This window comes from Penaeus monodon, chromosome 39 (assembly GCF_015228065.2).
Source record: "Penaeus monodon isolate SGIC_2016 chromosome 39, NSTDA_Pmon_1, whole genome shotgun sequence".
Classification (NCBI taxonomy): Eukaryota; Metazoa; Arthropoda; class Malacostraca; order Decapoda; family Penaeidae; genus Penaeus; species Penaeus monodon.
Window position 1 is genome coordinate 29,874,632 of NC_051424.1, and position 5,000 is coordinate 29,879,631.

The 5,000-nt window shown below is 42.7% G+C and overlaps 1 protein-coding gene across 1 annotated transcript in view; it reads right to left on the reverse strand.

The window, feature by feature from the left end:
• Positions 1 to 5,000, reverse strand: part of LOC119597434 (kinesin heavy chain-like) — a 155,942-nt gene that overhangs the window by 49,334 nt on the left and 101,608 nt on the right. The gene's annotated exons all lie outside the window — the stretch shown is intronic.

The following is a 5,000-nucleotide window of genomic DNA, read 5'->3' on the forward strand; positions in this document are numbered from 1 at the left end:
AGAGAGAGAGAGAGAGAGAGAGAGAGAGAGAGAAAGAGAGAGAGAGAGGGGGGGGGGGTAGCGACAGAGGAAGCCGAGCAATGTAAGACACAAATATTGATCAACAGAAGATAGAAGAGAGACGAAAGAAATCAATAAGTGCAAAGACGAATAAATATGATTTTAAAAAATAAATACAAAGACAATATAAAACATGAAATCATCACCGTAATGTAATCATTCTTAAATTGCAAAATGACAAAAAAAAAAAAAGAAAATGGATAAAAAAAATTTCAACAATATTCAGGAAATAAAATAGAATGTATTGTCCGTGACCTTCGTGCATAATCGGAGGGAAATATTTTTTCGTTTAGTTACCCTTCAAATATTAAGCCGTTTTCTTTTTTGTCGATAAATTTACGTTTTCTATGTGCGATATCTATTTCCCTATCTATTTTATTTGTGAATTAATTAATCAGATTATTCCTTCATGTTTTTTTTTTTTTTTTCATTCTTATTTATATTCCATTTTTCTGTTCTTTTCACTTTTTATCTGTTCACTCTATTTATTTTTATATTTAATTTATAATTGCCTGCCTCCCTTTCTGGTATATATTCTTCTGCTTAACATCTCCTCCATTCTCTTTCTTGTTGTTCTTCTTATTACATTTTCTTAATTTTCTTCTGCCTCTTTTCTCTTTTTGCTTCTCTTAACCCCCTTTTCTATCTTCATTTTCCTCTGTTTGTTTTTTCCTCTTTCTCTTGTACTTCCTCCTCCTCCCCTTCTTTTTCTTCTTCTTCTTCCTCCTTTTCCTCCTTCTCTTCGTCTTCGTTTTCGTGTTCCGTTTCTTCTTCTTGTTCCTCCACCTCCTTCTCTTCGCCTTCCTCTTCCTGTTCCTTTTCTTCTTTCTCCTCCTCCTTCTCCTCCTTCTCCTCCTCCTCCTCCTCCTCTTCCTCCTCCTCCTCCTCTTCCTCCTCCTTCTCCTCTTCTTCCTCTTCCTCCTCCACCGCCTCTTCCTCTTTCTCTTCAACATTTCCAACCTTCCCCCCCCCAAAAAAGAAAAAAAAATCGAAACAACATTTACCGTAAACATTTACTTGAAAACAAACAAACAAACAATAAGAATAAATATTGAGAACAACAACAACAACAACATACACACACACAAATAAATATTGAAAAAAAAAATCGGAAAAATAAATATTGGAAAAAATACACAACAGAAAAAAAAAAAAAAAGAAAAAAAAAAAGATAAGATAAAACACCATATCGCTTATAAAATTGAAAGACATTTCCCCTTCAGTAATTCCCCCAAAAGCACCGGCAGGAAACAGGTCCCAAAAGATCACTGAATATAACATAGGAAACCCAGAACAGAAGCGAATAACATGTGGAAATAGCATTTTGGAATTTCCTGAGGTGGCAAAGAGAGGGAGGGAGGGAGAAAGAGGGGGAAAGAGGGGGGGAGGGAGAGGGAGGGGGAAAGAGGTGGCAAAGAGAGAGAGGGAGGGAGAAAGAGGGGGAAAGAGGGGGGAGGGAGAGGGAGGGGAAAGAGGGGGAAAGAGAGAGAGGGAGGGAGAAAGAGAGAGGGGGAGGGAGAGAGGGAGAGAGAGTGGGAGGGAGGGAAAGAAAATGTGTGAGTGAAGATGTTTATCCCCCTCTCTAACTCTCTCTTTCTCTCTCTCTCTCTCTCTCTCTCTCTCTCTCTCTCCTTTCTCTCTCTCTCTCTCTCTCTCTCTCTCTCTCTCTCTTTCTCTCTCTCTCTTGCTCTTTCTCTTTCTCTCCCTTTCCCTCTCACTCTCCCTCCCCATTTGCTCCAGCTCTTATTTCCCCCTCTCTATCATATGCATTTCATCACCTCTCTCCTCTTCCTCTGTCCTACACACCCACTATCCTCCTCTCCCTCTCCCTCTCTCCTCCACACATACATACATCACTCCCTCTCCTTCTCTCTTTCAACCTCTCTCCTTTACACCCTTTCTCCATTCCCTCTCCCTCTCTCCTCCATACATACATACTCTGTGTGTGTGTGTGTGTTTGTGTGTGTCTCCCCTAACTCTCTCTCTCTCTCTCTCTCTCTCTCTCTCTCTCTCTCTCTCTCTCTCTCTCTCTCTCTCTCTCTCCTCCTCCTCCTCCTCCTCCTCCACACCTTCCCCCCTCCCTCTCTCTCCTCTCCCCCTCTTCGCCAATCCGTAATTTTCCATTTCCATTTTCGATATCCCAGCGGAGTCTAGGCCTATCGTATATTAGGCAGCCCTAAAAGCTACGACTCCCTCCTTACCCGCCAGCCACCGAGGCCTAAATATCATGCTGTAGCTTAGGCCTATTGATTTGAGAAGGGATCCACGTCACCCTGCATGCGTAATTCTGATAAGTTATCATTATCGTTATCAGTATTGCTGTTTATATTTTATTTATTAATTGTCATTATTGTTGTTGCTGTTTGTTGTTGTTATTGTAGTTATTATTATCATTTTTATTACTATCATCATCATTACTCTGATTACTATCATTTATTATATTCATCATTAGTATCATCTTTATTTTTATTATTATTATCATTATTATCATTATTACTGTCATCATCATCATCATTATCATTACTCCTACAACTATCATTATTATTATTGTGATCATCAATATTATCATCACCATTATCATTATCATTTTATTTTTATGATAATTTTATTATTATCATCATTATAATATATTTTTTCTTCTTCTTCTTTTCTAACGCGATTTCTATCTTGTTATTCTATTTCTCTCTTCTCTTTCTCCTCCTCCTCTGTTTTACCTTTTTCTTCCCTTTCTCTTTTTCCTCTTTCTCTTCTTCCTTCTTCCTTCGCTCCTCTTTCGTCCAATCATCGGAATTACGAGATCCTTAGAAGTGTTTCTAATTTATCTCCATCTATCTTTCCTCTCTCCCCCCCTCTTCCCATTTCTATTTCCTCCTCTCTTCTACTTCCCCTTCCTTACCTTACTCCCCTTTCGCTTTTCCTTCCCTCTTCCTCTTTTCTATCTCTCTCTCTCCTTTCTTTCCTTCCCCCATCCTCTTTCTCTATCTCTCTCTCTCCTTTCTTTCTTCCCCCATCCCTTTCTCCGCCTCTCTCTCCTCTCTTCCCCTTCCTTTTCCCTCCCCAATCTTTTTCTGTCCATTCTTCTCCTTCCTCCCCTTCCCTTCCCCTTTCTCTGTCTTCTCTTTCCCTTTTTCTCTTTTCTCTCTTTCTCTCTCCGTCTCCTTCTTCTTCTCTCTTTCCTATCCTTTTCTTCATTCCAACCTTCCTATCTCCCTTTTCCCCTTGTTATTCCATTTCGCCTTTTCCATTTTTCCCAACATTTTCGAGTTTTTTTTTTTCTAAATTTCCCCTCTCTTTTCCTCTCTTTAGCTTGGACCTTCCCTTTCCCCCTTTTCTTGTTTCTCTTCCTCTTCTCTTTTATCAGATTTTTTCTCTTATCCTTTATTCCCTCTCCTTCTTTCTTCATCTTTTTAATTTTCTTTTACCCGACTTTTCCCTTACCTTCTATTCCCTCTTCTTCTTTCCTCCTCTTTTTTCTTTTCTTTTACCTAATTTTTCCCTTTTCCTTACCTTTCTTATCCTTTCCTACAGCTTTCCCCTCTCCTCCTCCCTATCTCCTCTTTATCCCTTCCTTCTCCACTCACGAGCTTCCCCTTCCTTTCCCCTTACTTACCTTTATCTTAACTTCCTTTCACCCTTTTCCTCTCCTTTACCTAAGTTTTCTCTCTCCCTTATCCTTCCTCCCCTTTCGCTTACCTAAATCTCCCTTTTCCCTTACCTTTTCTCCTCCTGTTCCTTGCCTTTCTCTTTCTCCTCCTTCCTCTACGTCTTCTCCCCTTTCTTATTTTCTCTCTCTTCCCCTTTTTAAATCTTTTTTGGTCCTTCCTTCTCTCCCCTCTCCCTCTTCTCCCTCCCTCTTGCCTCCCCTTCAGATTATAAAGAAAAAATATTGTATGAGGAAAGGGTTGTATGTACAGTATGTAGGAACACACATCACACTCACACACATGCATGCACACCACACAACACACACACACACACACACACACACACACACACAATCACACACTTTTACACATATATGCACACACACACACACACACACACACACACACACACACACACACACACACACACACACACACACTCACACACACACACAAACAAGCACACACACGCACACACACACACACTCTCTTCACACTTCACCCTTCCATGCACACACTCACACCCCATCAGCCCCCCCTTCCCCCGAGCCTTGCAACCCTTTGCAACCTCTGCAACGAACCCCTTCAACCCTGCAACCCCCAGGGCATATACCGGGTTTGCGCGGCGTGCGTTTTTATTGATCCTGTGACGGCAACACTGCTAAGGGGGGGGAGGGGGAAGGGGCGGGGCGTCGGCTGCAATTTGGGGTTTGAGGAAGGATGTAAGTGTGTGTACGTGTGCGCGTGTGTGTGTGTGTGTGTGTGTGTGTGTGTGTGTGTGTGTGTGTGTGTGTGTGTGTGTGTGTGTGTGTGTGTGTGTGTGTGTGTGTGTGTGTGTGTGTGTGTGTGTGTGTACATCCCCTCCCCCTCGACCTCCCCCCTTCACCCTCTCTCCCCATCATCCTTCCTTCCTTCTCCTCTTCCCTTCCTCCCTGTTTCCTCCTTTTCTCCTTTCTCCCTCTTCCTTACCCCTTCTCCGTTCTCCCTTTCCCTCCCTTTATCTCCATTTCCTTCTTCCTTCTCTCTTTCTCTTTTCCCTTTCTTTTCCTCCTTCGTCTCTCTCCCTCCTCCTCCCTCACTATCTCCCCATCCTTCCCCCTCATTTCCCCTCCCACCTTCCCCCTCACCTCTCCTCTTTTATTTCCCTTCCCCCCATCCCCCTCCTTTTTCCTCCCTTCCCCTTCCTTTCTCTCCCCATTCCCCCTTCCTTCTCCTTTCCTCCTCCCTCTTCCTTTCCCCTCCTTCTCCATCTACCCTCCCTTTCCACTCCCTCATCCTTCCCCCACCCCTCCTCCC